Raw genomic sequence first — 20615 nt, 5'->3', positions numbered from 1 at the left:
ACGTAACCACTTGCTAAAACGAAGCCAGAACACGGCCATGTCAGAATCAGCGAATGTGCTATCCCTAGCATGGTCTACCATATCAGTAGGGCAGGCTCAAGGGAAAAGGGAGACCTGGCGCCTTCGAAGGATCGTCTCTACCTTTGGTTTTTTCCTCTTTCTCCCATCTGTAACCCCTGCTCCCCCTTAGTCTATAAAAGGGAGGGCAGGACACCCCACTAAGGGGATGGATCAAATTTTTTTGCACAACACATCACACAACACACAGCCAAGCAGCAACCGAGCTCTTGGCATCCTTTCAACCCTTCCATCAGAGACTTGGGACCTGTCCCTCTCTCGACCGTTTGTACCCCCTACTATGAACCTTTTTCGGTGCTAATAACATGAGCAGCAGCAGACTAGACGTAGGGACATTCTGCCCAAACCAGTATAAACCTTGTGTCCTTTAGCACACCATCTGGGCCTAACACACAACAAATATAAATTTACTAGTTGGTGTTTATTTGAAACACCAACAGTTGGCGCGCCAGGTAGGGGACCTTTGCACGTTCCACATCAGGCCATGGATGGCTAACCACAGCATCAATTGGGTCCTAGGCACACACGTGTGCTTTGGGAGCCTAGACTTCATCATCACGGCAGGGGGAGAGTTGGCATTGGCTCATGCCGCCATCCAATCTCTCCCCTCCATTGGCCTCAACCACGAGAGGTTTGAGCGCCAGCTTGGTGTCTCCCTTGGACCCCATCAGTCCAGGGAGGACCAGCGCCGCCTCACCCTTTTCGACAACAATGACATGGCGTGGTTTTCTGGAGGAGGATCCCTCTCTTCAAAACACCACATATGGAGCGCCCCGACAACGTTCCATTCAGTCTCCGCAACGCTACGGCGACCGTTAGCCACCTTGTGGCACAACGCATAGTTCTACCGCCCATGAACAACGAGTTCATGGGGGTAATCGAACACGTCATGGAGTCTCTCCACAACCTCCTCACAGAGGAGCTGGGGTCATCCTCTGGCTCTGACTCCAGCAGGGGGAGCCATCACCCCTCCCAGGACTGCTTCATGATGGGTACCCCCGAGGGGCACATCAAAAGCATCTCCACGGAGGAGGCTACCTCGGCGGGCAACCTCGGTGGCAAAACCGAAGGGGAGACAGCGGCCCCACCTTGCATAGGGGTGGAGCAACTAAGAGCCCAAAAGCAGGAGATCGAGGAAACTGGAATCTAGCTTGTACGAGAATGCACAGAGGTCGATCGGGAGATCGAACACCGTGGAGACGGTGGGCGCACACGCGCTAGGGCCCATGACGTGAACTAAAGGATCATCACTGATGATGAAGCCCTTCCTTGCTTCGCCCAGGTGAGCCAAAACATTGCCGCCACAATGGCTTTGCTCCATGGCCTTCCAGAGGCCGCGATGCCCGAGGATCGTCAGGCCCACCGTGAGATTTGCACGCTACTTGAGCGTGTGGCGGCGCAGCAGGCTGAGAGCTCGCTGTCTCGATGATGCAAGCTCGACGCCAGCCAGCGCACAACCTTGGTGTGCCCTGCCAGGGATGCGTCAGTCCACCAGGCACCACAAGATGATAGGCAGCGTGCCGTAGTCCTAGTGCATCAACACCTTAGCCGCAACCGCGATGCACGCAGCACCCTCGACGCCCGCAGATGCACCTACAGCGATCCAAGAGAAGGAGCCCATCGTGGCTATCGCCCTCATCATGGTGGACGCTACGACAGCAGCGAGGACTAGAGCCTAACCCCCGGCCTACCAGGCCCTCAGGCCTTTGGCTGGCACATCCTCAACACTGCTTTCCCTCCAAGGTGCCGACCACCTACCAATATCCCTAAGTACTCTGGGTAGACAAACCCCGGACTTTGGCTCGAAGACTATCGGCTTGCCTGTCAAGCTGGTGGTGCGAATAATGATGACTTCATTATCTGCAACCTTCCACTGTTCTTAGCCGATTCGGCACGAGCATGGTTGGAACACCTATCGTCCAACGCCATCTAGAGTTGGGCGGATCTGAAGGAGATCTTAGTGGGGAACTTCTAGGGCACATACAAGCGCCCTGGGAACCCATGGGACCTCAAGAACTGCCGGCAGAAGGCCGGTGAAACCCTCCGTGGGTACATCTGGCGCTTCTCCCAGCAGTGCAATGAGCTCCCTAACATCGTCAATGCCAACGTGATAGGAGCCTTCCTGTTTGGGACTACCTGCGAGTCTTTGGTTCATAAGCTAGGATGCAAGGGCCCACGAATCACCAAGGAACTCTTGGACATCACCACCAGCCATGCCTCAGGAGAAGAGGCGGTCGGAGCGATCTTCGATTGTCTCGAGGGCAATGCAAGGCGGGACGAGGGCGCCGACGAAGGCACCTCCAACCGTTCTGCCAAAAGGAAGAATAAGAAGCAATGGCGCGAGGACTCGCTCATGGCCGCCGCTGACCACAAGGGTGGTCAGAAGCCCACGGATGGCACCCCGAACCACCTCGAAAAATTACTCGAGGGGCCATGCCCGAACCATGCCTTCTCGGCAAAACATCTACTCAAGGACTGTAGCCTCATGCGACGGTTCCTATCTGGAGGCTCCAACAAAGGGGAGCAAGGAAAGGACCTTGCCCCCACCATGGACAACGCCGAGGAGAAGGACGACGGATTTCTAACACCGAATGGCTGCCTTATGATCTTCGGAGGATCAGCGACCTATGACTCCAAACGCCGCCTGAAGATCGCATGCCGCGAGGTCTATATGACCGAACCAGCCATGCCTGCCTTCCTCTGGTGGTCTGAGTCTACCATAACCTTCGACTGGACCGACCATCCGAATAGCGTCCCACACCTAGGGAGATATCCGCTTATAGTCGACCCGATCGTCGACCCAAAGCAACTCACCAAAGTACTGATGGATGGAGCCAGTGGCCTCAACATCATGTACGCCAAAATGCTCAATGAGATGGTCGTCAACCGGACACGCCTCCGCCCAACCTGAGTGCCTATCCATAGCATCGTGTCTGGGAAGCAGGTCATTCCACTCGAGCAGATCGATCTGCCCATTACCTTCGGGGATTAGTTCAATTATAGGACTAAAACCCTCGGCTTCGAGGTGGTTGGGTTCCCTAGAACTTTCCACGCCATCCTAGGACGTCCATGCTACGCGAAGTTCATAGCCATCCCCAACTATACATACCTCATGCTAAAGATGCTCGGCCCCCATGGGGTCATCACCGTCGACACCTCCTTCCAGCGCGCCTATGAGTGCGAGGTCGAGTGCTATGGTCACGCCACAGCAATCGTTGCCTCAGGGGAGCTCGCCACCCTTAGGGAGGAGGTCACCGAAGAAGCGCCCGATGCCAAGAAGTCGACCAGGTCGTTCAAGCCAGCAGAGGGCTCTAAGGAGGTCCTCATAGATCCCGACAGCTCTGAGGGCAAAATGGTACGCATTGGTACCACGCTTTTCTCCGAATAGGAAAGCGCGCTCATCGACTTCCTCCACGACAACAAAGATATCTTTGCATGGAAACCCTCGGATATGCTAGGCATTCTAAGGGAGGTTGCCGAGCATACCTTGAAAATCCACACAGGCTCCAAGCTGGTGAAGCAACACCTACGTCGCTTTGATGAGGAGAAATGTAGGGCCATCGGTGAGGAGATAGCCAAACTTTCGGCGGTTAGATTCATCAAAGAAGTGTACCACCCAGAGTGGTTAGCTAATCCTGTTCTTGTATGAAAGAAGAGTGGGAGATGGAGGATGTGTGTTGACTATACGGGTCTCAACAAGGCATGCCCAAAGGATCTGTTTCCTTTGCAGCGCATAGACCAAATAGTCGACTCTACCTCAGGGTGCGAAACCCTCTCCTTCCTTGATGTGTACTCCGGCTACCATCAAATCACGATGAAAGAGTCCGACTAGCTCACGATGTCTTTCATCACCCCCTTCGGATCATTCTGCTATGTTTCAATGCCATTCGGACTAAAGAACACTAGGGCTACATACTAGCACTGTATGCTCAAATGCTTCGGGGACCTCATCGTGCTGATCGTTGAGGCCTATGTCGATGACATCGTAATTAAGTCCAAATGGGCTGACCACCTCATTACCGATCTTGAGCAGACCTTTGCAAAACTCCAAGCAAATAGCATCAAACTCAATCCTGAGAAGTGTGTTTTTAGGGTCCTGAGGGGCATGTTGCTCGGCTTCATCGTCTTTGAGCGTGGCATCGAAGCCAACCTGGAGAAAATCTCAGCCATCACAAAAATGGGCCCAATTCAGAACATAAAGGGGGTTCAGCGAATCATAGGGTGCCTTGCCACACTCAGCCGATTCATCTCATGCCTTGGCGAACGAGGTCTCCCCCTTTATCAACTCTTGAAGAAAGCCGACCGCTTTGAGTGGACATCTGAGGCCCAGAAGGCACTTGACATGGTCAAACTACTTCTGACAAGGGCCCCAATCCTAGTTCCTCCAAGCAACGGAGAATCCCTCCTGCTATACATAGCGGCCACCACGCAAGTGGTCAGTGCCGCCCTGGTAGTAGAGTGGGAGGAAGAGGGGCACACCCTCAAGGTGTAGTGCCTTGTGTACTTCATCAGCGAGGTACTGTCTGACTCTAAGACCCACTACTCCCAAATCCAGAAGCTCCTGTACGCTGTCCTCATCACCAAGAGGAAACTACGTCACTACTTCGAGTCACACCCCATGACGGTCATGAGGTCATCTAGAGCTAGGACATCACGGGAAGAACTGCAAAGTGGGCACTCGAGTTGATGGATCAAGGCATCACGTATTCCCCCCAAACGGCGATCAAGTACCAGGTGTTGGCTGACATCATCATGGAATGGACCGAGGTCCAAACACCCCTAGCAGTCATCGATCGAGAGTACTGGACGACATACTTCGATGGATCGCTCATGAAGAAGGGCGCCGACACAGGGCTGGTGTTCGTATCACCCCTCGGGGTTCGCATGAGGTACATGGTTCATCTCCATTTCCCCTCATCCAATAATGTGTCTGAGTATTAAGCACTCATGAATGGCTTATGCATAGCCATCGAGTTGGGCATCCGACGCCTTGACATCCAGGGCGACTCCCAGCTGGTCGTCAACCAAGTCATGAAGGAGTCGAGCTGTCATGACTCCAAGATGGCTATGTACTGCCAAGAAGTCCAACGACTGGAGGACAAATTCGACGGCCTCGAACTCAATCACATCCTAAGGCGCCTCAATGAGGCGGCCGACGCGCTTGCAAAAGCGGTGTCTGGTCGAGAGCCAGTGCCAACGGGTGTCTTCGCCAGTGACCAACACAAACCCTTGGTGTGCTATGAAGGGTTAGAATGGGTCGATGATGGCCCGTCTGATCTAGCCTCGGGGGCTAACCAACCGACGGCTCTATCCGGCCTCGAGGTCATGGAGCTTGAAGAGGATCCAACGATAGAACCTGACCCTCTGATCGACTGGAGAACGCTCTACCTCGACTACCTCCTCCGTGACATGCTGCCAACAGACAAGATGGAAGCTCGACGGCTCGCACATCGCGCCAAATCCTTCATTCTTGTAGAAGGCAAACTCTACAAACGAAGCCACACAGGGATCCTGTAGCTCTGCATCCCATTGAACAGGGGAAGCTTTTACTGAGCGATATCCATGGTGGGGTCTGCGGTCACCACACCGTGCCTAGAACCTTGGTTGGAAACGCATTCTGACAGAGGTTCTACTGGCCCACTACAGTAGCCGATGCTGAGCAGATCGTACGCACCAACGAAGGGTGCCAGTACTACGCTCAGCAAACTCACCTCCCGGCCTAGGCACTCTAGATGATCCCCATCACATGGCCCTTCACGGTCTAGGGGCTCAATCTGGTTGGGCCTCTCAAAAAGGCGCCGGGGGCTACACCCACTTACTTGTCACCATAGACAAGTTCACAAAATGGATCGAAGCTCGGCCAATCTCCGTGATCAAGTCCGAGCAAGCTATGCTGTTCTTCCTCGACATCATCCATTGTTTTGGAGTACCAAACTCCATCATCATGGACAATGGCACATAGTTTGCTAGCAAGAAATTCCTTTGATTATGTGATGAACACCACATTTGGGTCGATTGGGCCACCGTCGCGCACCCCCGAACGAACGGGTAGGTCGAGCGCGCAAATGGCATGCTCCTATAGGGCTTCAAGCCTAGGATCTTCAACTAGTTGAATAAATTTGGCGCACGCTGGGTCGCTGAACTCCCTGCGGTGCTCTAGAGCCTAAGGACAACTCCCAGCTGGGCCACCGGCTACACACCTTTCTTCATGGTCTACGGTTCCAAGGCCGTCCTCCCAACCAACCTCTACTATGGAGCGCCAAGAATCAGAGCATATGATGAACAGGGAGCCGAGGCATCCCACAAAGATGCCATGGACCAGCTAGACGAAGCTCACGATGTCGCCCTCCTCTGTTAGGCCAAGTACCAGCAGGTGCTGTGATGGTACCACAGCCGACGGGTGCGGGACCGAGCCTTCAGCGTCGAGGACCTAGTTCTCTGCCTCATGTAGAGAAATAAGGACCGCCACAAGCTCTCCCCACCCTGGGAGGGACCGTATGTCATCATGGAAATACTCTAGCCAGGCGCCTACAAGTTGAAAACAATCGACGACGAGGTCTTCACCAACGCCTGGAACATTGAGCAGCTACATCGCTTTTACCCCTAAATAAACGCATACTTTCTCTTATCAGTTTTGTCATCAAAATCCCCAATCTTTCATCACATCCGACCCCTGCAAGTGCGAGGGATTAGACCTCACTCAGGGGCAGGTATGAGTACATTTATCTTGCAAACAGTCTCTATGTTATCTTGCAAACATTCTCTGTGTGTTCCCTCTTTTCTCATGGTAAGTCCTAAGAGCTAGGATTTTGGGAACAAAATCTGAGTATAACTGGTAGGACTGCGGAAAACCCATGCCCCAGCGACTACGGTCTCTTTGCTCACCAGCGTGATCAGAATTGGCTCGCCCGCACTCTGAGTCTTTTGTGACCTTAACTACGGGAAGGGTCAGAAGGCACTAGACCTCTTTTACAAAAAGGGGGAGAAGAGCTGAAAAGCTATTTGCTGTAACAAAATTTGAGAACTAGTTCATTTTTTGCACAAATTCATCGCTTACAAAAGTAATTTCATCACAAAAAGGGACTGATGTATTCATGAATACATAAAATAGTTCACATGGGGGCTCCCCCACAAATTAAACGATTACATCTGCTGACCATTTCTACTCTAAGTACTACTATGGTTGACGTGCCACGCTCTCCATCGGTGACATCCTACCGCTCCACATGATCCCCGAGGATGCCGTCGTCTGTAACATCGAGCACCACACCGGTGACCGTGGAACCTTCGCCGGGGCATCCAGGGACTACGCCATCATGATCAGCCACAACCCTGACAACGGCACCTGGACGGGGGCGCTGCCCGTGGGAGAATGGCTGCTATGGCTGATGGATGTCTCTGACATCTCATCAAGCTTTATGAACGGCCAATCTGAGCAGCTGCAAGGGCGAAGCCACCCATCGACACAGTCTTGGGCGGCTTCCCCACCAACAAGACTTGCCCGGAGAAGATTCGCCGGAAGAGCTTCCATACGGCTCCATCCCGACGAAGGCCTCGCGGACGGTGACAAAACCAACGATGGTCGGCACCCTCCAGTGTGCCTCCTCCTTTGGCGGAAGTGGCCCCTTCTCAATGAAGGTAGCTGACACCATCTCATCTACATTGGATGACCTCCAGCTTGACATCACGCTCCGAATTCACGAGCGGATCTGTGAGTTTTTCTCTCCCTGGCATTACCCTCTCTCACTTAGGAACCGCTGCGACGCACGAACGCATTCGGTGAAAAGGAAGAAGGAGAGGAGGTAGCAGCTCAAGAACAAGTGAAGGAATGGGGACGAGAACCTCCTCCCTCCCCCTATTTAAGGAGGAGATGCAACAGCGGAAGAAAGGCAAAAGGTTGGGACAAAAAACCCTCTCCCTTCCCCTATTCAATTCAGAGGGGAAATCAATGCTGACGAGAATTCAAGGGGATGCGCCTAGACCGACGAGACATGCTCTGATCGACTAGACATCGCCTGGTCAAATAGGATGTTGCCTAGGCATTGCCCACCACTACCGCACACCGAGCGTGAGAATCAGGGCGCACCATCATATAGGCGACTCTCCGCTTCCCCAGGCAGGACCTAGAACGACCCAGCGATAGGACTTCCATCAAGGGGAGCCCAACGGGCCTCCTGGGTCGATCAAATGGCCCTGGGGAATGCTGAATGAATGGCCGCCAAAACATAAGCACCTTTGTTTATTTACTTTGCATGTCATTTTTACTATCGAGCCTCCGACCCCAGCAACAGCAGGGGCACGGAAATCGCTCTGGGGCTGCCGAGAGTGTCTACTTGTTTTAGACATTCTCTTTGCCTGACCCCTCCTTATGTTTAAAAACCGGAGGATCGATGTGCGGGTGTAATCTGTGAGTAAAAACTGGATGGACCGCCAGACCCTACGCCCCGGTGGCTACGACGTCTTTTGTTCACTAGCATAATCGAATTCACAGTTCCCCGCACCCTGAGCTTTAGCATCTGCCTTCTCAAGAAGGGTTCAGAGGGGTCAGCTTGAGGAATCTCCTTCAAGGAGAAACCGCCAGGCTGCCTAAATCAATCGAACGGCTCGGATCATCACCGAGAGACAGAAACAAAAAATTGTGATACTCGTGCAGGTCATGCCGGCCCCGTCGCAAACATCAGACCCAAACCCCACATGGACATGTCCGGTAAGGGCCTCTCGTCGCTCATACCACTAAGGTAACATCACCAACCCCCGCTTTTGTTTCAATTAAATCATACATTAAACCCATACATCCAAACGTTGCATATGCAATTGCCACATCTCAACGCTTAGTGTCGCATCACAAAGTGGTAGTCGCCCCATTCGATATGAGCACCAACTGACCGAGGTTCAAAGGCCAGCCCACGAAGGGCTCGAGGCTGCCTCGCAAAAAAAAGCCAGGGGAGAAAAACCAAGATGAGCCCCAGCGGCCTTGCCCAGCCCCGCTCAGAAGTGGACAGGGACATCTCGACCTTTCTTGTTCGATTCTAACCTCGAGCCAAACCCACAGAATCTCTGTCGAGGAGAGGCCAACGGGCCACCTGAGCCTACCGAATGGCTCGGGCATCTGCCAAGAGGCGGGTTAAGAAGTAGTGGAATGCCACATGAGGGCTCTACCTACCCCATCAGTGAATGATGGACCTGGATTCCACACGAACGTGCCTGTTAGCGAGATCATTGAGCATGACACTCGAGCCATCGAGGCAAGTGTCATTAGCTCAGCCCCTCTGGTTGCGGAAGCCGAGGACGGGGTGACGCGTGAAACACGACCGACCCCTATCAGACCCCAAGGGGCTCGAGGGCTCGAGCCGCTCGATTCGAGATCAAGACATCAAGGTTCGAAGGCTAGCCCGCGAAGGGTCCAAGGCCGCCTCACGTCGAACAAGAGCCAGGGGAGAAAACACAGATGAGCCTCAGCGGCCTTCGCCCAACCCGCATAAAGGCGGATTGGGTCATCTCAACCTTCTAGTTCAATCCAGCCTTTAGCCGAGCCCATAGAATCCCCATTGAGGGGGGAATCTATTGGAAGGCAGGTCAAGGAGCAACAGAATGCCACCCAGGGGCTTTGCTGACCCTATCGCAAAGCAACGGGATCAGATTCCGTTCAAACATCCTCGTTAGCAAGCTCATTGAGCATGTCACTCGAGCCGTCATGGCAAGTGACGTTGCCTCAACCCCTCCGGGTGCGAAAACCTCGAATGAAGTGACAGTCACAAAATGAGCCGACCCTTGACCGAATCCCTGCCACGCGCGAGGCTCGGGGAAGGTCGGGCCAGCAATGAGACCAAACGCACGGTCATGAAACGATCGTTAAAATCCTAAGTAAGGGGTACGTGCCAATACAAGAGTAAGTTCGCTACCCTCACTTCGGTCTCCAGTAACATCCGGCCCCAGTGACCACAAGGGGTCGGATCTCACTCGGGGGCTGATAAAGATATAAATACCTCCTTTTTTTAAAACAGTCATTGCGTCAGACCTCTTCCTCGCGTTAAGGTTAGTGGCAAGGTTTGTGGGAACAGATAAATGAGCATGCCTGGTAAGACTGCAAAAAACCCACGCCCTAATGGCTATGGTAACATTGCTCACCAGCATAATCAAAATTTCCCCCTTATACACCTCGGGCCTAATGGTCTTAACGAACAGAAGGGTCGGATCGCATAAACCTTTTTTCTCGAATGCAAAAGGGAAGAAAACAAGTTTAGACAAATGAAACAAAATTACGAAACGAAATTACGAATCTATTTTCGGACACAAAAGTGCCGACACTTATCCACAGATTACAGATAAATGTTTATCAGACTCATTTGACTAACTACCTCCTCAGGGGGAGAACTATGTCTTTCATCCTATCCACCAGGTTCTGCGCAATAGGAGTCACCGCCTTCTCAATCGCATCCAACTCGGAGGCTTCATAGCCAGGCGTGAAGCCGAGGCTCATTATCTCCAAGTCAATTTCCTGATCATAATGAGAGCAGGCAACAACAAAGGCTTGGGTGATCCCGGTGTGAAAAGCATTCTCCTCAAGCTAGCGCACCTGCGCCGTAATATCTACGGCATCGGCCGCAAGTGAGCCAGTTTCCTCCGGCCGCGCCACCCCTAGGTCATCGAAAACCACCCCGACGGCAGCGCACAAGAGATTATGCTCATCACTCTTGGCCTAAAGAATCTCCCGCACCTTGGCGAGCTCCATGCCTAGCCCGGCAGAGACGCTCTCGGCCTCCAACCCACGGGCCACCGCGACTCTAAGATCCGCACGGAGGGAGCTGACCCCCTAACGCGCCTCATCGTGCTCTCAGACGGCTAGGTCGCGCTCCTTGCGGGCCATGCTATGCACTGAGTGAAGTCTTTCTGTAGTTTGCCGCAGCTCGTCTCGCTCCCTACGTAGCTGGGCAACCACCTTGGCATCTAGATTCGCCTTCTGTTGCAGGGCCACGGACCTCTCCTAGGCCTCTAGCTTGAGATCCCGCTCCCTCTCCAGCTCAGCTAGGAGGTCGATGGCCCACTGGCAGGCCTCAACATCCTTCTAGAGTAGCTCGTCCTGCTCCTTTCAGACCCTGGCAGCCGCCTCCTCGTCCTACCGCACCCTCACCGATAGATCCTAGAACATCCCATGGGCCTCCTCGGCTTCTCGACGTGCCTCGGCTTCCCACTGTTGGGCGGCAGCAAGCTAGGTGCTCACATCTCCACATAGCTGGACCTCCTCGGTGAGCTAGTCCCATTCCACCTTCTGCTCATGGAGGAACCAGGATTTCTCCTGGCTACGAGCAATGAGGGACTGAAAAGAAGACCAGTGTCAAAAATACAAAAAAAAACATGAAGAAAGAAGAAAGCGAGAGGGAAGATCAAGCAGATACCCAGCCAGTGGGAATGATGATGTCACATAGGATGCCCCTGACCTAGTTCAGGACTTCCATCATAGCCAAGATCCATCAGTCGAGACTCTCCCGCTCTATGCTCTCGGTAGCATCATCGAGCGAGAAGAGAATCGACATTGGGTCTTGAGGATCCATCCACTGGAGCAGTGGCTCACCCCGCGTGGGCTAGTGGCTGCCACCTGACATCAGGGCCAAGGGTGACTCCCTGCTGGTCCTCTCCACCACCGCCATGATGCCCGGGAACCCTCTAGCCATGCCCCCCTCTGTCCGGCCTGCCTTGGGCATCAGCGCCTGGGCCGTCGGTGGCACGGATCGTGCCGCTCCCTCGGACACCACCGTGGCTGTGTCCAGCTATGCCTGGCTTGTCACGGTCATGGCCACCTCCGCTTGCGACGCCAGGGCCTCGGCTTGCGGCGCCGCACCCACCACAGAGGGCGCCACAAGCATGAGCGGCAGCTCCGTCCGCTCTGATGTAGGCGGCGGAATCACCTCCACCGCCATGTGCTCGGTGACCCCTGAGGGCACTTCTTCAGCCCTGGCATCTGCTTGACCCGCCGAGGGCACGGGCACCACCGTAGGTGGCACCTGACCGGCCGACGTTGGGCGATGGCGCCCGTCCCGCCTGAACAGCAACGCTCTTCTTGGGTGCCAGCGCCAAAGAGCGGCCCCATCTCAAGACTCTACAAGAGTTAAAAGGCATAGGTCACACTAAAAAATAGAAAAAATAGAGGAATCGGTGACTTACGTTGGCGCAGTTGGGCGGTAGGGACGTTTTGGGGTCGAACCCCCAAATTCCTGCTCCAATTCATCTAGGCGGGACCGTTTTGAGCCTGCCCCTTGCTCCCGGGCAGAGGGGCTTGTCTCCCTTGCCTATGAGGGTGCGGCGGTGGAGCCACCCCTCTCTGTCAGCACCTTGTCCTTCAGTAGTGGAGCCGGGCAATCCATAAAGACAAGTTTCTTTGGCTGGTCCCGCTATCCCAATGTCAGCACCAAGGGATCGGGAGTTCAATTAAAAAGGAAGCATGGGAAAAGAGAACTTACGAAGTCAGTGTACCCTAATTACGGCCGCTTTGGGGGATGCCTCGGCACTGGGTACACAAAATCAAGAGCGGCGCCGGCACCGTCCTTCAAGGGCTCCATCGCATCCTTGTTGCGCTGCGCCACTTCAGAGGGGGAAGCGCTCCTTCGGCAAGCACCGTCCCTATGAGTGACGCTCCAGGCACCATCAGGTGCAGGGGAAGCGTGTGAGCCATCAGCGGTGCCACCCTCCTAATGTGGTAGGCGCCAATGATCCCCGACCCCTTTATGCCCCTCTCCTTTAGAATTTGGAGGGCGGCGAGATGTTCCTTGATCTTCTTCTTGTCTTTGTCCGAGACACCCCACTTCCATGACTCTAGGACCTCTTCGATGATGCACCTGGAGAACACTGGCAGGGGACGGCAATGTCGTCCTTGACGTAAAACCAATGCGAATGCCACCCCTTCTTGGAGGTCGACAGATGCATCGACGGGTATTCGTTCACCCGGTTGTTGCGGAGATGAATGCTAGCACATCCCACCGGCATGCTCAGCTCTTGCTTCCCGACCCACTTCTTCAAAAGGTTGACGGCGAAGAGATACCACCACATTTTGAAGTGGGGACTAATCCCCAAGAACCCCTCACACAGGGCGACGAACGCCGCAATGTGCTGGACCCCATTGGGAGTAAGGTGCTGCAACTCCACCTTGTAGTAATCCAGCAGCCCCCGAAGGAACTTGCGGGCGGGGGTGGTGAATCCCCTCTCATGAAAGCGAGCAAATGACACAACATAACGTTTGGGCGGTGATGGCTCGTCCTCATTGCTGGGCAGCCGCTACTCCTCGGCGGCGGTCAGCGGGCAAAGGAGGCCACGGCAGACAAGGCCCTCCAGGCGCTGAAGGGTGATGTTGGATCTGCACCATGGCTCCATTGGACAATTGGGAGGGGGTGGATGCGGGCTTGACGGCGGCTGCGATGCGGGTACGGGAGGCTCAGGCAATTGGTGGCGGAAGTTGTAGATGCAAAGGCGAGAAGGCAAAGTACGGAACCCTAGGGGCGATGGATGCGAGAAGGGCAACTATCCTCCTAGATCTCCGTGCCTGCCATGATACACCACCATGTCACGTCGCGGGATACGCGCCCGCAATCCCTATCCTTTCCCACCAAAGTCACGCTGGACGTTTCGCCTTCGTAGGCAGACTAGGACTCTTTTCCCACAGAGGGGATATGGGTCAAGAACCATTTCTCTGGCCCGTCCGGGCCCAGGAGTTCAAGGGCTAGCCCCGTAGTTTCGATGGACGTCCCAACAAGGGATGGGCCCGTAAGTGGCTAGAACTCAGGCTCACGAACCTCAAGGGAGTCTCGATCCATGATTGAGTCTCAACCAGGCTAACCCTGGATGAATCCCCATGAATGGGATACCAGGGTTCCCTTTAAGCTATCCAGTTGTCAAAATACCAAATCTCATAGCTATACCCATGAAGGGTCCAAAATACCCCCTAGACTATTCTATCCGAATCACCCAGGTGCACAGGGGCTACACCCGATAGGTGCACTCATGCGTACCCTCTGGCAAATCGGAAAACCCCCCGGGCGATTCTATCCAAATCACCCAGGGGCTCGGGGGCTACACCCGTCGGGTGCGCTCGCGCGCACCCTCTGGCAAGTCAAATCACCCCCGGGCGATTCTATCCGAATCACTCGGGGGCTCGGAGGCTACTGTCGGGGACCTAAAACTGGGGTACCCAATGAGGTGGAGCTAATAAACATCAAACGTTGATGCTCTCAAGCAGATAATAACGCAACTACGCTTCTTGTCCATACGACCGAAGGTTGGCCGCGCCTCGCCTGACCCCCGAGAGCTGGACTTTGCCTCGCCCAACCCCCGAGGGCAGACTCCGCCTCGCCCGACGGCTGAGGCCTGGCTCCGCCTTGCCCGATGGCTAAGGGCTGGCTCTGCCTCGCCCGACAGCTAAGGGCTAGCTCTGCCTTGCCCGACGACTAAGGGCTGGCTTCGCCTCGCCCGATGTCGGAGGGCTAGCTCTGCCTCGCCTAATGGCTAAGGGCTGGCTCGGCCTCGCCCGATGACCAGGGATGGGCCTCACCTCGCCCGACCTCCGAGGGCTAGCTACGTCTCGCCCGGCGACTCAGGGCTAGCTCCGCCTCGCCCGACGGCTGAGGGCTGGCTCCGCCCTGCCCGATGTCCTGGGACAGGCTCCATCTCGCCCGACGTCCTGGGGCTAGGGCTGGCTCCGCCTCTCTCGATGGCTGAGGGCTAGCTCTGCCCCGCCCGATGTCCCGGGACAGGCTCCGTCTCGCCCAACGTCCTAGGGCTGGCTCCGCCTCGCCCGGCGACTGCACCCTGCTCCTTCATAATGACAGGTATAGGGTAAGACATGACATTTGAGTCAACCGCAGTACCGAGGACCATGCCCTACACGCCTGCAGGAAAGTACCATCAGGATACGACGGGACGGGCGCTTTAAGCCCTTCCAGGCATGGCAGAGCCTGAACAGTGTTGTAGGCACCGACTTTTGTCTTACAGTGTTGTGGGCGCCGCCATCAGCCCTCGGACATGGATCCTGACATAAGCATACGACAACCACTACAATCCAAGTGAGAACTCGCATCATCTATAGTTACGGACGTATAGTCACTTCAGCGTCTGCTCTCCGTAGGATCACGGCTCAGCACCTCGGCACGCTGCACCGTCCGCCAGAGTGGGATGGGACGTAACCACTTGCTGAAACAAAGCCAGAACATGGCCATGTCAGAATCAGCAAACGTGCTATCCCTGGCATGGTCTGCCATGTCAGCAGGGCAGGCTCAAGGGAAAAGGAAGACCCGGCGCCTTCGAAGGACCGTCTCTACCTTTGGTTTTTTCCTCTTTCTCCCATCTGTAACCCCTGCTCCCCTTGGTCTATAAAAGGGAGGGCAGGACACCGCACTAAGGGGACGGATCAATTTTTTTTACACAACACACAACCAAGCAGCAACCGAGGTCTTGGCATCCTTTCGACCCTTCTATCAGAGACTTGGGACCTGTCCCTCTCTCGACCGTTTGTACCCCCTACTACGAACCTTTTTCGGTGCTAATAACACGAGCAGCAGCAGACTAGACGTAGGGACATTCTGCCCGAACCAGTATAAACCTTGTGTCCTTTAGCACACCATCCGGGCCTAACGCGCAACAAATATAAATTTACTAGTTGGTGTTTATTCGAAACACCGACACCTATGCAAAATACTATCTATATATGTACTAAAGTTTTGCTAAGTGTTGCTAAGAACACCAAGGGATGGCTGTAAATCCTCATCAATATCAGTAGATTCTTCATGACCACGAGCCAAATTACTTGCAAAGACTTTCGGGGCAGTTGCCTCTAATGAAACTTCATGCAACTCTACTCCCTTTGTACTATAATATAATGCATTCAAAAAAATTTAAGACAAGTTGAGGGAATACTTAAATGACGCATGTATTCATGGATTGAACCCAATTATGAAGTTTCTCCTCAAATTGGTTTCCTTTTTAACAAACTTTGCCAAATCTAAACATAGACACCATGTATCATGCATTATATTCTAGTACAAATTTTAAAAGTCATAATGCACTATATTTCAGGACAGAGAGAGTACTTAAGTGGTAGATTAGGAAGGGCATATTTCTCAGTGGCACATGCACAACTACTTAATTGTTCTCCACTATAATATGGTTTCTTTAAGAGCAATAGTCTATACCTTTCTCTGTATTTTTCTTTTGCATACCAAAAGTGATGAAATCTAACATTCTACTTCATCTATGATTAGGCACTAAACATGATTTGTCGTTGGGCTGAAAACCCAAATTCAGATGCGCTCAAGCGACATATTCCAAGGATACATGATTATTTGTGGATTGCTGAAGATGGAATGAAAACCAAAGTATTGTATATTTTATTCCAACTATTCTTGTAGTTCATGCATTTGCCCTATAGATCCCCTTTCTGTCTACTTTTAGAATGGATAAATCGGATATTAAATAACTGGCATGTGATTGGACGTCTCATCATTAACTGTTCTAAGCTAATTAAATCCCATTTAAATACAACCTTATATGATAGGACAAACCTCATGTTCCTTTAATTATTATTTCATAATAACAATTTGGTATAGTCCTCTACAACAAAAATGTTATCAAAGGTACATGCATTAAATTTCCATTTCACATTAAAGCATTCTTTCATATTTAGATTTTAAAGCAACCACAAAAACAAGAAAATTACTGACTCAGACTTCTTTATTCTTACGAAAAAGTGTCTTAAAGGTGGAGAGGTGGATTGTTGTAAATAGTTGTCCTTTCCTTTCTTTAATTGTATTGTTGATATTAAAAAAATTTGCAACAAAGTACTTCATATTGTGCATATACCATTTTACATGGGCCAATAGTTTTCAAGAGTAAATGGTCTTGGATGGCAGAAAAAAATAATTTATTTAGATTGCTTAATAATTTCTTACTTTTTTCTCTAGATTTATTCCTCATCGTGGAAGATGTCGTATTACTTGTATTCAGGAGTTCTTTAATAAAACTTTGATGTGCCATTCTGATTGTAGGTATACAATGGCACCCATAACTGGGAGTTAGCACTCATAATCCAGGCCTTGTTATCAGCAGATGCTGCCAATGAATATGGTCCAACCATTGAGAGGGCTATGGGATACATAAAGAGAGCACAAGTCTGTTGCTTACCACATCTTCTCGGTTTATCCTACAAAATAACAATTAATTAGATACAATTTTTTTTCTTCATGGATATTTATACTGTTCTTTAACAAACAGGTTACTACAAACCCTCCTGGGAACCCAAGTTATTGGTTCCGGCATAGATCAAAAGGATCATGGCCACTTTCAACTGTAGACAATGGCTGGGCTTCATCGGACACTGGTGCCGAAGCAACTAAGGTCAGCACAAGAAGCTTAATTATAGTTTAGTATTTTGTTTTGATATAGATATAGATAGATAGAGAGAGAGAGAGGGAGAGAGAAGTTAGGAGGTTGCCAACCCGCACCATTCAATTCTCCTGGTGGTACGTAGTTGTAACACAATGGGTCCAAAATCTACTTATATGGCCCAGCTGCGCACGTAGAACGGGCCTACATACCGTAACACATCTCTTACACTTTTATCCTCGTTTTGCATAAAAAGGTTAATCCAAATGTGCTAAGTTTGGAATGACAAGGATTATAAGCTGAACCTCACCTTCCTGAACTTCCAAGGTGGTACTAAACCCACCAACTACAACTCCTCATGTGCCATGGGCCAACTTCACAACTACTATAAGGTTCTAATGGACAGTGGTGTTACATTCACCCCCTTTAAGGGTTGACGCCCTCGGTAGCTCACCACATACGTAGCAGATTTTCAGGACCACCTTTTATACACCCCTCCACGGGCACATGCATTAAGGGTCGATGCTTTGATAACATCTGTAACATCTTGTGTCTAAAATCTTCTTATATGGCCTAGCTCCGGATGTGGAACGGGTGTGTAGCACCTCTCTTGCACTTTCGTCATCACTTCGTATAAAAGGGTTAACCTGGATGTACTACATTTAGAACGACATGGATTATAAGCTGGAATGACAAGGATTATGAGCTGGCCCTTACCCTCCTAAACTTTCAAGATGATACTAAATTCACTAACTATAGCTTCTCATGTGCCACATGGGCCATATATGAGCTAACAACACAACTACTATAGCGTACTAACGGACTGGGGTGTCGCTGTAGTGCTTCACGCCTTCTGCTTCGGGTACTAAGGACTGAAGCCAGTGTGGCAGTGACAGGGCCATCTTCATCTTGTTGCATTGTGTTGGTGGCCACGACGAGTCGACGAAGGTCAACAGCCTTGTGCGATGCCATGGCGGCCCGATGCTTGCCGGATTGGCGTGTACTAGTATGTCGCTGCTCTCCGGCCTACTTGCTCCTAGCAAGGAGTGTACTAGTACATGGCAGGCATCCAGTCATCCACTGCCTCCATGGGCCTTTCTGGATTCCTAGTCTCACGTCCACCTCTTTGTTCGAGCTGGGCCGCAGATTTGATCAAGTTTCTAATGATAATATCTATATTTATGGCTTTAAATCAATTTATTATAAAAAATATATTTTAGAATTAATCTAATAATATTTATTTGATACGATAAATATTAATATTTTTTATCTATAATATAATTGATTAAAATTAAGATACTATGATATGACGTTACATTCATTCTGGGGATGGAGGGAGAACTGCCAAGCTCTTTGCTTTGTCCTCGTCCCATGTTGCTTGGTTGTGCGTGGCTGCTAATTTCTGCAGCCTTCCCTATGCATTGGAAGGCCCGATCGGTTGGAAGGCGTCGAACAAGTGGCAACATGACTGCCAGTTCCTGCAGACTAATGTGGGCGGTCATCATCTACCACGTTCGACTGAATAATAGCTCAGTTTATTGTTTTTTGGTTGTTCTGAAGGGTATAGCCATGAGGGTGGGCCAATATATATATGTTTCTTCTCTTGTCCAAAGACGGCTTAGCGAGACCTATATATCTTGTCTTGGATCTCTCTCGTTCTGTTCGTGACAAGAGTAGTGGCGAACGAACGGCCAGGGTGTGCCCAGTTGTCATGCACCCTAGTTTGATGAAGACATGCGTTGAGATCACAGACATCCAGCACTAGTTGGGCAAGCAGAGATTTAGTGGTGTGGAATTTGGTGGTCAGCAACTTGCGTTTTCAAGACTGCGCATGGCCATATGCCCGTCTCGACTGTTTGCCTGGTTCGTACGAGCTCGGCCACGGTAGGTAGAGGCTGGTCCAGTAGGTGCAGTTTATAGGCCCATAAACGGCCACGGTAGGGAGGAGCCGACCCAGCCGGTCCCCGATAGGCCCATAAACGGCCGCGACCGTCAGCTCATGGCGAAACCATTGGAGCAACTGGCGGGGCATCTCCCCGTTGGGGTCACGCACACGCGTCGACCCCGAAGACGTAGGGGAACGATCACGTCCCCCCGACCGACCGGCGTGCTCCGCCACACTCGGAGCAAGGGGAGCATGAAGCCGACGACGCCTCCGATGGGTACGACGCCCGCGCCCGCTTCGCCTTTCGTTCGAGGGAGGTGTCTTCTCGGCTCTCGCTCCGACTCAGCTCCGCCTCCACGTCGCTCCGGCTCTCGCCCCCCGGGACCCGCCGGTTGATTTCATTCTCCTTATCGAACCTCCTCCAGGCCTTCTCGGCTTTCTTCTTCTTCTTGGCAAGCGCGGCTGTCACACCCAATTTTAAGGATAAAATTGAATGCACAAAACTCGTGTGTGCCCAGGAATCAATCACACACACAAGCTGACAAATTACATATAGTATCATCACGGTGTCATCATACATCAGAGTTATAGTAAAACGTAGTCTTATACATCACAGCGGAATAGTAAAAAGATAATAAACCCTCGAGGCCATCATCACAGGGAAGGTCAACTGGTTGACCACAAGCCTAATAATCCTCCGGGAAATCCTCATACCTGTTGTCATCTGTTACCCATCCGGGATTTTTATCCAAGTAAAGAAAATAAGCAAGTGTAAGTACATTCCGTACTTAGCAAGCTAACATGGGGTTATGAAGCTCAAAAAGGATAGACTCTGGTTTACTGCAGTTAGCATTTTTAATAGGTCAAGCTTTTATTCTCAAGTATTATCAAGTTATGCTTAAGCTCCCATTTAATTCCCATAAGAACATATATCAAGGTCAGGTTTACCATATTTCATCATAGCACAACTTAAATGATCATCATCAAGTAATCAGTTATTCTGTGAGTTTTCCGGGCCGCTCGTAACCGTGAGCACGGCTGTTATAACAGTTTGTTACCCTCTGCAGAGGTGGTGCACATTCACCGCGAGTCGTGATCCCCATATGCCCGGGTTAATTACTCCCATGTCACTACCAAGGTGAGCGGGCAGGGTACACTATGAAGCCATTTCATAGGTTTCCCTAACAAGTTAGGGCCGCTAGGTTTCCTTGGCAGGCAGATGTAGGGACCCCCCTTTCCTATGGCACAAATCCATCGCGGCTATACTCATAGGAACAGAGGCAGTCCT

The 20615-nt window shown here is 51.8% G+C and overlaps 1 pseudogene; it reads left to right on the top strand.

The window, feature by feature from the left end:
• The window catches only part of LOC136504565 (achilleol B synthase-like), an 88876-nt pseudogene that overhangs the window by 41759 nt on the left and 26502 nt on the right, over positions 1-20615 (top strand).

This window comes from Miscanthus floridulus, chromosome 14 (assembly GCF_019320115.1).
Source record: "Miscanthus floridulus cultivar M001 chromosome 14, ASM1932011v1, whole genome shotgun sequence".
In the NCBI taxonomy this organism is placed as follows: domain Eukaryota; kingdom Viridiplantae; phylum Streptophyta; class Magnoliopsida; order Poales; family Poaceae; genus Miscanthus; species Miscanthus floridulus.
This window is presented reverse-complemented; position numbering and strand designations above follow the sequence as displayed.